The sequence below is a fragment of the Hippocampus guttulatus genome, chromosome 11 (genome assembly GCF_054856545.1).
Source record: "Hippocampus guttulatus isolate MCC_2025c chromosome 11, RoL_Hgut_1.0, whole genome shotgun sequence".
Lineage (NCBI taxonomy): Eukaryota > Metazoa > Chordata > Actinopteri > Syngnathiformes > Syngnathidae > Hippocampus > Hippocampus guttulatus.
Genome location: NC_141271.1, coordinates 7,999,602 through 8,012,198, shown reverse-complemented (window position 1 = coordinate 8,012,198; position 12,597 = coordinate 7,999,602).

Here is a 12,597-nt window from a genome sequence, read left to right as displayed (position 1 = left end):
CACTGAGGGCGATCCCTACCGTAACGATCACGGAAACCAATGAGCTGATATACGCTTCAGCATCAGTGATCCTTGAGATGCTTGGCTATAAGAGCAACCATGGAAGCCATGAGATACGTTACCCACCATTGAAAAGACGGTTGGCGGCTAAGATCAAGGCGGCTCGGAAAGATGTGAGTCAATTGACTGAGGCCCAGAGAGGTGTGATGAAAAGGCCGATACCCGAGAGGTACATCCAGATGACCATACCTGAAGCACTTGAAACTGCCAAACAAAGGCTCCAAGCCTTGTCCAGCCGCCTAAAGCGATACACGAAAGAGAATGAGGCCAGACGAATAAACAGGCTGTTCGCAACACAACCTGCAAAAGTGTACGCTCAGTGGCAGGGTCCTAACAACAGAGCTGACCCACCAAGACTGGAAACTGAAAGGTACTGGAAAGGCATATGGGAGAAGGAGGTTTCACATAACAGCAGTGCACAATGGCTGGTGACCCTGAGAGAGGAGCACAGCAGCCTCCCTGAACAGAACCAGTTACCATACTGGACATACAGGAAAGAGTCTCAGATATGAAGAACTGGACAGCACCAGGCCCGGACATGGTCCACACCTACTGGCTAAAGAAACTCACAGCACTCCATGAGCGCCTAGCAGCACAAATGAACCAGCTGCTGAGGGATGGGACTCACCCAGGATGGCTAACCGAAGGGCTGATCATGAAGGATCCCTCAAAGGGTGCAGTCCCATCCAACTATCGGCCAATAACCTGTCTCTCCACAACATGGAAGCTCATGTGAGGCATCATTGCGGCTAAGATAAGTGGACACATGGATCAATACATGAGCGAAGCACAGAAGGGCATTGGTAGAGATACCAGAGGAGCCAAACATCAGCTCCTGGTTGACAGAACAGTCGCACAAGACTGCAGGTCCCGACGTACCAACCTGTGCACAGCCTGGATTGATTACAAGAAAGCCTATGACTCGATGCCTTGGAGCTGTATAAGGTGAACAGGACCATAAGAGCCTTCGTTGCGAACTCGATGAGGATGTGGAAAACCACACTTGAAGCCAATGGCAAGCCACTTACCCAAGTGTCCATCAAATGTGGCATATACCAAGGTGATGCACTCTCCCCACTGCTGTTCTGCATAGAAGTCCTATCAGTGGCTAGAGAGGGCTGGCCTGAAGGACAGCACAGAGGCACTCATCCTGGCTGCTCAGGAGCAGGCCCTGAGCACCAGAGCCATTGAGGCCCAGATATACCACACTAGACAAGACCCAAGGTGTAGGTTGTGCAAAGAGGCACCTGAGACGATCCAACACATAACTGCAGGGTGTAAGATGCTGGCAGGGAAAGCCTACATGGAACACCATAACCAGGTGGCTGGCATAGTCTACCGAAACATCTGTGTGGACTGGAAATCCCAAGGTCAAAATGGGAAACACCTCCGAAGGTGGTGGAGAATGACAGAGCAAAGTTGTAGTGGATGTAGCGGTCCCAAGTGATGGAAACATCAGAAAGAAGGAACACGAGAAACTCGAGAAATACCAAGGGCTCAGAGAGGAACTGGAGAGAGCCTGGAAGGTAAAGGTGACAGTCGTGCCTGTGGTGGTCGGAGCACTCGCGGCAGTGACCCCCAAACTAGATGAGTGGTTGCAACAGATCCCGGGAACAACATCGGACATCTCAGTCCAGAAATGTGCAGTGCTGGGAACAGCAAGGATACTGCGCAGAACCCTCAAGCTTCCTGGCCTCTGGTAGAGGACCCGAGCTGAATGAGGGACGGACACCACCCGAGGGGGGGTGAGACGAGGAATTTTTTATATATATATATGTATTTTTTTTAGCAGGGTGTTGATTGTGCCACCATGCCATTTACTGGCATCTATCGTAAAAAGAGGTATTAAGAGTGGACTGAAAACTTGAGGAATAAAATATCTGTCTCCATTTTTGCTCACTATTAAGACCTAAGACGCTAATGTATTTTAATATTGGCAATTATGATGGTACCTAATGTCAAGTTTGACAACCACCTTCGCTATGTCTGGAACGTTACTCCAAGTGTTGGTTGCGGGAAGCAGCTAACAGCAAAGTAAATAAACAATGCCAACCCAAGGCAACATTGAGACGCTAAAGCATGAAAGTCATTTAGCTGCACTTAACTGTCGAAAAACAATTAGGGCAAATGTATAATGGCTGCTTGGAAGCACCAAACAGTAAGTATCGGCATCGCTCAAACGCTCAATACACGACATGAATTTTGCATCGAGGCCCTATCATTTGCATAACGACACTATCAAAGATATTAGGAGCCTTCATTTCTGTTCTTATACTGGGATCTCTCTCAGATCTGCTGTCAAGGAGGTGCGTATCATCTGGTGTCATCTCTCGCAGACCGCGCACCTCTACTCCTAATGAGTGTGCATGCATGTCTGAGCGTACGATATGTAAATGGTAGCATTGAGTGAAGCAAGGAGGGGGGTGTTGTCTGTGGGCATGCATGTCATAAATCTATATAAAAGAGGCAGCATTGTCTCTGCCCGACTCATCCTGCCTTTTCAGCGGCTTGTCGTGCAATAACAAGACTTTTTTTTCTTTTTCCCACACAGCGATTCCGCAACAAGATGTAAAAATGCAACATTTATTAACATAAGAAGTGTTGTGACGGACGTCCAATATGAGGTGATGTAATTAGCATCTTGCTGTCTTTCTACTGCTGCCGCTACCCTCTCTGATGTCCTCTGAAGCTCATAAAAAAATGCCGTACTCCCCCCATCCCGATAATTATTTTTCTGTCGGGACAGAGAACAAAGTGCGCAACAAAACATCCTTTGCGAGCGCAGGTGCACGGGCGTGTTTCCAGACATACAAAAATAATAATCATACATGTAGACCAGTGGTGTCAAACATACGGCCCACGGGCCGGAACCGGCCCACAAGGAGGTCTGATCAGGCCCGCAGGATCATTTAAAAGGGAAAAAATGCATAAAAGACACGGAATGAATATTTTTAACAAGGTGCAATTCATGGACACACCGAAGAAGACAACAGCAGCCTCAGTCTGTCACTGAAACAGACCCAACACAGCAGACGCTATCAAGGACATTTGAATACTTTATTCTTTACACATATTATAGCACTCTCCTTAGTTTGTATGATGTAGGCAGGGATTACATTTAGATTTTATATGCTCGTGTAAATGGTTGAAAAATTCCTTTCTTTATAAATCTCGTTTAATCTTAAAAGTGCATTACTATATTTTTCAATACCAATTACTTGTTAAGGTTTTGTGCCTTTGTACAGTCAGTGGGATCAGTTGCAATGCGTATATATGAATGATAAAAGTAAATTGCACATTTGTCTAAGGAAATCTTAGGTGCTTCATGAAATGTTTTGTAAAAGATATGTTCATTAAATTTCAACATTTTCCTAGTGTTCTTGTGCTTCTCTAGACCAAAACAAAGGAAAGACATATTATTTTGGTTATTTATAGCAAAGTATGGTATCATTTTTAATGGTCCGGCCCACTTGACATCTACCGAGGCCGTATGTGGCCCACAATGTGAAATGAGTTTGACACCCCTGATGTAGACCTAACTTCCCCTCCCCTCGCTGTTTTGTTTACATCTCTAGAACATGTACAACTAGATGTCAAATGTTGCCATGAGGACAGAGTCGCTGGCCATTTAATGCCAGTTACACACATAGCCAGGATCAGCCCGATTTTGAACCCATGCCCAACTAAAGTCCTGTAGACCCCATCAGGCCCTCAACATAATTTTGCACCACCTGTGATAGCTTGCCACAAAATTTCATTAACTTCTGTTCAAAACTAGCCATTGAAATGAGAACGACAGACAAATACAGGGGCAATTACGGAACACGATGGAGCAATTATTATGGTTCACAGAACTCCAACCGGTGAGTGACCGCAGTGCTTCTCAACTGTTGTCACCCTGGGACCCACATTTTCTTGTTGTCACTAAGTTGCGACCCATTTTCATGTAAGTCAAGAACAATTAAGAAAATGTCTTGTTTTAAAAAAATAGTCTGTTGTTGTCATCAGCTCTTCAGCATTCTATTTGGGGTTTTTTTTTTAGATTGCAACCTACTCATCAATGCTGCTCTCCGAATTTTTTTTTTTAAAAAGCTCAAGTTCATGTTTCAGCAAACAAGGTCACTATTATCTAGCATTGCAGTGTGATTCGGCATCATTTTGCATCTTTGGAGAAAGACAAACCCGCACCTGTTAAGCAAAGTTCAGTTTACATGAGTAACACGCAAAACACGAATTCCTCTGTCGCTTTCTATTGAAAATGGATACCGGCAACATAGCTGAGTTTCTCCCCTTTGCAAGAGCTAATGCGTTACGCGCGACAGTTGACTAGCTGCTGCCATTCCTTCATTACCAGTAATTTTTCTTCTCCTTTGAAATTTCTGGCAGTCTTAATACCCTTTGGCACCATGCTGCAACTTCCAGGTCAGACTTTGTACTACAACATACATCTGGGGAGGAGACTGATTGTCGTTGGAGATATCTTTGTGTACACCACCCACAGTTAGACCACAACATGCTCGCATGATTTTTCTCCTCGCCATGTGTGGTGTCTGTCACATTCATGGTAAAAACCGTTGTGTCTACAAGGCTTAACAATCACTCAGCATGCGCGGGAGTCTGCCTGCAAATTGGACTTTTCCTCCCGCCATCCATAGTGTATGTTCATATGCTGATGGCCGTGTTTCCAGTATCAGCATCCCGCTGAAGTGATTTGTGGTGCTCATTTGAGAGTGATGGAACCTGGTAGAAGTCACTGAACTCCTACTTAGCGGCAAGCTAGCCTGTCGTTATTGTGTTACAAGCCAGGCACATTGATAATGGGCTGTTGTGCTAATAAGCGGATAACGCATTCAATCCATCACCCGACCGTGTGGTTTTTTTCTCTGGCTTTGAACGCAAAGCCTAGCCCAGCGTCTAGGTAGAATGCCATACGATTGAGTTCTTTTTGAAAAATAAATAAATAAATAAATAAAGCAAGAAGGCACAGTCGTGACTGGCAAATGGTGTCGCACATAAGTACTGTGTGCAAAGTTGCTCATTATTCACTCCTAACTCTTTGTCTGCAGTGGGATTACCTTCTTCGCTTTCCATATACACACCCCCACTCCTCCCTCTGTGTCCTGCTCCCCATCCATGATTACCACATCGCCTCCAGCCACTGAATTTCAATTGGGTCTGCCTATTATTTTCCTCCATGTGATAGTAATTATTTACAAATTTGTGTGCGCTCATGTGAAGTACAGGATGTTCCATTATTAGTCAAGGGGGGGTTGAAGGTGGTGACGAAGTCCTGATTGTGAATATGCTATGAGCGTAATTACATTCAAAGACGGCCACAGGTAGCTCAAGTCCTGGGACCCCGTTATCCCAATCCGATTATTATTACGGATTGCCGTGACCGTGTACGTCCATTTTGGCTCAAGGGGCTGTGTTGTGCACATAGCCATAAGGAAAAATGATGCCCAAGGAGATCTTCATGAGAACGGGTCGGATGCTCAACAGTTATATTTCTTCATTTGGTGAAGGCTTCACGCAAATGACTTTGGGATGAGCTGGAGAACAGATTACGGAGGCCGGGCTGTAATTGCAGGCCTGAGCTGATTAGGCAGGAAGGAACCTCACATTTCGTTTGACTTCACCACACTGCAGCAAAATTGTAATTTTGTTGCCACGATTCACGGATTCACACTTCTTAACCAGAAGTGGGGAACATTTTTCCTGTTCGTGGCCATTTTAGTTTTCTTGGTGAATTTATGATTCTATCATTTTTTTATCAGCGTCAACTGTGTTGCGTGTGCGCCAAAGGTTAAATTAGTTCTTTGGTTTTTGGTGTCGATTATCAATTAGCATCTCCACAATGTTTGTGTTTTCATGTTTGTTTTGTGGAGCTATAGCAGTCTGCCTCTTGTTTTGGATGATTCTCTGCATAATTGTCATTTATTTTATTCAAAGACACATAATATACCACAATTTAAAAATAGAAGAAAAAGTACGGATTCCCAAATGCATTTTGAGCTTCTCATTCCCTATGCATCCAACAGTTTCTGGCCGAGAGAACTGGAGCAACGTCCCTACGCACCCAACCTGACTCCGTATGATTTACTTTTTTTTTTTAACTCTTCTCCAAATTCATAAGAGTCATCAATAGAACCCGTTTTGCAGACTTGAGCTATATGTCAACTGTCCTGGAACCTTTCTGCCATGTCTTGTATTTGGTGAAAGACAGGGAGTGTAACAGCCTCGCTGTCCCCACATGCAGTTCACCGTGCAGTTCAGCCTATGGCAAGCAGACGTCAAAGATAGCGATCATAAATTGACAGTATGTCAGATTTGCTTGAAATGGGATCACACGAATGAGCAGCACGAAAAAAGATTGATACAAACACAACTGCCAGCAGCCTTTAACCCTGTATATCATAATATTTTTCGATTAAGCCAAAGCAAATGCCATTGGGGGTTTTGTAGCAGACAATCTATAAGACTGTCAAATTATTAATGTGGCACTTCACTGCGTCATTCATTTCAAAAGAGAAACAAAAGTATTGATGTGGCATTTTCCTAAACATAAATGATTTCTAATTAGAAATTGTATTTTATTGTATCCAATGTTTATTTGAGAATCCTTTAGAATTGACTGTACAGTACTAACAACTTGCAATTTTTTTCATTTTATTTGAAATGAAATCAAATACAGTAAGGAGTTTTATGCTTTTCATTTTGTCCCCCCTTTGCCCAATGTGAACCGAGCCATGACCATAAAACCACGTTATGTACTGTCAGGTGATTTTGGGCGTACCTGACTGTTTCTAAGTTTAAAGCATTTGTGGATCATCCAAAATGTTTTGCAGGTTCCCCCCCCCCCCCCCCCAATTTCAAATGTATTTACAATTACATGGTAATCCGGATCAAATATATGTACGTGTACAGCAGGGGTGTGAAACGCATTTCTGGCGCGGGCCACATTTTAGATACCGTTTCACTTAGAGGGCCGTTATGACTGAAACCACATAAAGAAGTCAAGAATAACTGTTGATTCAACTACTGTTTAAGTTACTGACATGAGTGGTTTGATAACAAGAAAATGCTTCGAATATATCTCTTATTTCTTACATAAGAGAATTAAAAATTTCGGTAGACATTTTAGAAAGGATCATGGAAGTTGACTTGTTTGAACTGCTTTTGCGGGCCACATAAAATGATGTGGCGTGCCAGATCTGGCCCCCGGGCCTTGACTTTGACACCTGTGGTGTACAGTATATTGCCTCTAGGCTGGAGGCTGAACATCAGTGTCGTGAAGAATTACTCATTTGCACATAACTGTGTAAACTACACCATTATGATTATCACAACAAACCTGCTCTAATGGAGCCTGCGCACGTGCTTGGTTGCATTCAGTGGTACAGCTCATGGCCTGAAGCGTGCCACAAGGCATGTGCACAATCACTCGCTTTGTATGAGAAATACACAAGGCAAACACCCTGCAGAGACAATGTTCAGTTTCTTACCAAAGGCTTTGTTCATTTTGGATATTCTACAGAGACAGGACACGGGTCGTAAAGAGAGAACGTCACACAGAGATTGAAGCTTCTGGGTAGTCCTGCAGTCAACACATAATCCCTTTCCATCAAATAGAATTCAATTTTTACAGTATCACCTTTTTAACAGTCTCCGTGTTCTCCCACGTGTACTGTTAAAATTCGGTTGCAAGAAAAACACAAAATCTTTTGTTTTTGTTTTTAGCAAGTGGTTTTCTCCAATGCGTTGGGCGACGCCGCACCGAGCTTTACTCAATGCTGTGTGAGAAGGACATCATTCTGCTCAATACCACACTGGAATAGAATCGGGTGCAGAACTTAAGGGAATTTTCCCCTTAATAAATAAAGAAAATAATAGTCAAATGCCCATCCTTACTGTTACCTTCACAAGGTGTTTTTAATTTCAGGCATCAATCTCAATTGCCGCCATACTCACTGTTTTTCCATTTATATTTATGACCAAATGTGTTTTTCATGAAAAACATGTCCTGTAATTATGACTTTACTTCAGTATTAATGACTTACAGTACATACGAATTCAGGTTACATCACCATCATAGTACTGGAATTCCATTGTAAACAGAGCAGCCCCTGTACATATTTTCGCACACGAGCCATAATTGTTATCGGAAATAGGGTTATATTAGTTTATAGTTTATTTTTATTTGTTTTAAATTCAGTTAGTTTGGGATTTGTTGAGTATATTCATCCAGTTACCTGAAGGCTACGGACGAACTTTATATCAGATTCATTCAGTGTAATGCACATACCTAGGTTAAGAGCTGAAAACATCCAATAATGGCCAATTAGATCTTCAAAAAACTGTATTCACATCTTCAAAAAAAAATAAAAACACCACACCATCACAAGAATACACACAAGCAGGGCCAAAAGGGAAAAAAAACCCCCAGCAAGAACAAGCTCGGGGCTGTTCAACTTCAAATAGTACACAAAATAAATAATCTGACTAAAAGCGTAACCCAAGGAGACCTCGCTCTCTGCCTCATAATTGTCTTCTTTCATGACACCATCCATCCACAGTGTTACGGCCGCGTTCTCAGGCCTGCCGGCTGCTTGTGCGCTCCAGCAAATGATGGGAATGATGTCGGTTGTGGGTGGGGAGGTAGGGGAGGGGTCTGGGGGGCGGGGGAGGAGGGGCGACCTCCGCAGGGAACGCTACAGCCGACCATCGGGATAAACAAGCGAAGATGGATGTAAACAGCCCCCAATGTGTACACATGTCGAGTTTACACACACATTAGCACGTTAGCTCTTCTTTGAGGCAAGTGTGGGATACATATCAGATAAAACAACCTTTTGCACTCTTCTCTCTGTCGGGAGACTTACCTGAAAACAGCATTATTAGCGCCGCCTTTTATTGATATGCAATGTTGGTAGAAAAAGCAAACGTTATGTTTTCACCCACGCCTTCTTCCCCGTTGGACAAACAAGCGCACTCTGGCCTCAAAGCGGCACCTCGTGCTGGATATGCGCGTTTAATTGGCTGTTAGAGTCACCGCGGAGATGAGCGCGAGTTCATGCGGCTTTAGGAATCAACCTACACAGTATCGCGAGCAGGTGCAAGTGAGCGTCTTCGCGCCAGTCCAGTGATTTGCTGGCCAACATTCATCCTAACAAAAGCAACTCAATTTAACCCAAGCCAATTTCCAGCAAGCCTCGCGTGGGCACCGCTCCTCAAAGCACAAGTGAATTCATCTTGCTCAATTGTAGCTAATGGAGACTTCTTTCCAAGGTGTCTTCAGCAACTGAACAAAAAAGTCTTATTTTTGAGTTTCCCAATTTAAGGCCTTAATAATCCTTCCGAAAATGATATATAAACTTGAATCCGCCATTCGTGGTCTTAAAAACAAATGTTGCCATATTGATGGTTGTAATTGTGTTTTGCACTGCACTTGGCTGCTGCTTCTCACTTCAGTCGAATCAGTCTGCTCCGGATATTTATAAAGTTTTTGTGTTCGACTAACACCAATAAAAGTAGTGAATCCTGAGGAATTCAAGATACAAACTTGAGAAATGGCTGCATCAAAACAGAATGTCAGACTTTCTCTTCAATTTCAAGCTGTACTCCCGTAAGTATTAATTCAGTATGCAATATTATGATTAATTATGATGAGCACCAAATTGAGTGTTAATTGGTCAAACAGGTGTAGGAAGCAAATATATGTATACATATATATATATATATATATGTATATATCCATCCATCCATCCATTTTCTAATCCGCTTATCCTCACAAGGTTTGCACGCGTGCTGGAACCTATCCCAGCCGTCTTCGGGCAGCAGGAGGCTTGCACCGGAACTGGTTGCCAGCCAATCTCTGGGCGCATCGATGAGCATCTGCACCCACAATCACATCATCACCCCCTGCACCTTGTGTGCATAAAGCGGATCGGAAAACGGGTGGATGGATGGATGGATAAAACAATAGATAAAGTTCTGCAGCCGATTCCATTCCAGGGTGGTATTGAGCAGAATGAAGGCGTTCTCACACAACACTGAGTTGAGCGCAGTGCAGTGTCACCCAATCCATTCATTGTTTATGTGTTGCTATGCTGTGGTGTGTGTTTGGTCCCGCCACGGCAGATTTATCCCAATTAGAAAATGTCCAGCAGTCTTGAAGGTGTTCGATGTCTTTGCTTTGAGGAGAAGTGCTGAAGTAGAAGTACATGTTTTGAAGGGCAATTGTGGCGGCAAATGGAGAAAACCACTAGGTAAAATATACCTTTTTTTTAACTCTTTCATTCCACAAGACGTACTTGTACGTCTTTTTAAAATTAGGCCCCGCCTACCAAGGACGTACTTGTATGTCTAAGCCTTTTTTTTGTTTGTTTGTGTCATAGAGAGGAGGAAGGTCTGATGCAATCTGTGAATGAGAATGAACCGTTTGCATTGTAAATCATATTAAAAAAAAGCGACCGGTAGGTGGCAGTGGTGCCTAACGTGCTTGAAATGCATGCTTTTACCAAAAGCTTTTTTTCTCAATTTTTTGCCCAGGAATCGTCATTTTCATGAAACATAGCCATTTGTAATGCCAATTGCTGAAGAATGGAAAAAGATAGAAACAATTTTTTTTTCTGCTGAAAGAAGAGAGTCCAAACTTTGTTTTGGGAGTTTGTTTATATAGCATTAGAACCAAATATTCTGTGGGCCTTGCAAGATCAGTCAAAATCCAGTAAAGCGCTGAGATTGAGGGGGTTGCTCCAGTGAAAATGGCTGGGATTGAATGAGTTAAATTGTCTTATTTTGTTAACAGTACATGCAGGAGAACATAGAGGCTCTTAAAAAGGTGATATTGTCAAGCGCACGGGGGGCACACCCCAATCTTTGTTACGGTGTTACCATACCAAACCTACCACAGGGACGAAAAACTCATCCATCCCATCCATCCATTATCCGAGCCGCTTATCCTCACGAGGGTCGTGCATGTGCTGGATCTTATCTCAGCCGTCTTCATATTCCTGGCAAATTAACAGTATCCATCTTTGTCTAATTATAAAAGAGATCAAATGGTTGCCCTAAGATAAGAAGTAACATCTTTAATTTTTGGCCGTTTAGTTATGCCATATGGTGGAATGGTGGGCCATCTTTTAACAGAACCTTTTTGCAGTGAAACAGGAGGCTTTGAAATAATCCCAGTGTTATAGTTGACATTGAGAAAAATACTGGAAATGTCGAAAAGAACAAGGTTTGAAATGGGACAGGCCGAGAGAACATATGTGAATGGAGCAAAAGAAACTGTATTAACAGTTGTGTGTGTCAACAATAACAGTATTATTTTTTTTATGCCTATGTGGACAGGAGCAGTATGACTTCCTGTGGTGAAGTTGTGTGACGAGTAGCAAATAATTCGGAACAGGACAGAACAGAAGAATGAGCCCAGGCAGTGATATCAATGCACTGCCTGGGCTCATGTCAATGGCTAAGCAGTAGCAATCAGCTCTGTCAAGATTTTGAGTGTCAATGAGAATATGAAATGATCTTGAGAGCTGTGTATAGCAGTTCGAGAACAGTCGCACACCATGTGAATAAACCCCTTGGGCATATCTCGTCAGAGGTGTCCTGAGGGAACGGCCCTGCCCTCCTCGGACATGACAATTGAGCCACTGAGAGCTCGAGTAGGCTAACTCCATTTTCATCAGTTTGAAGGAGAGTGATGAGAGAGCACTGAATCAAGAGAAGTGTCGAGTGCGATAATGGACTACCTCTTGTCTGTCAAAACAGAAACTAAACCTTGGTTTAGACAAATGTTCATCTGAATGAATGGGCCTTTTTGGATTCATTTCTTCATTCATCGCTAACTGAAGTTGTCAGTGGCTTGATTTTGGGGTTCACAGTGACTTTTAAGGGCGACACCTTCTTCATACACAGCACCTTTAATTATTTATTTATTTATTTTTTAATCAAGGATCATCAAATGTTATTCCGCAAGCCACAGTTCACAATTAAGCAATGCCCATTTGTTTCCGGTAGCCGTTTTCAAATAGGTGGCGAGTGTTTGACTGCTTTTGAGGGTATTCGCTCAGGCACGACATCCATGGTTGCACCCACAAAGAAAGGTAAAGACGAGGAGTTGATAGAGGAGAGGAGGATCCTTTTTGAAGCAGTCAGTAAATGGATGACTATCTATCAGTAAGGTGCATGAATATCTTCAGGATGGGATGTACGTCATACATAATAGGTTTAATCGAGAGCTGGACCCTGTGTGGTTCGGGTTCTGAATTTTCTGACAAGTTGTTAGCTATGCCATGCCACCACAGTATGATGAAATATTATATTCATTTAGATTCTCTCATCTGTCTGCTATTCAGTATATGGCTCCGTTTAGATAATCTTTTTTTTAAGTTCGAATTCATCTTTGCAGCCCCCAAAATATCCAAATTGACCTTGAAAATACTGCTTCAAACCAAAATGGCCAACTTCCTGAGGGTTCCCTGAGGGTTTTTTTTCTAGTTTTCTAGTTTGGTTTTCTAGTTTGATTCA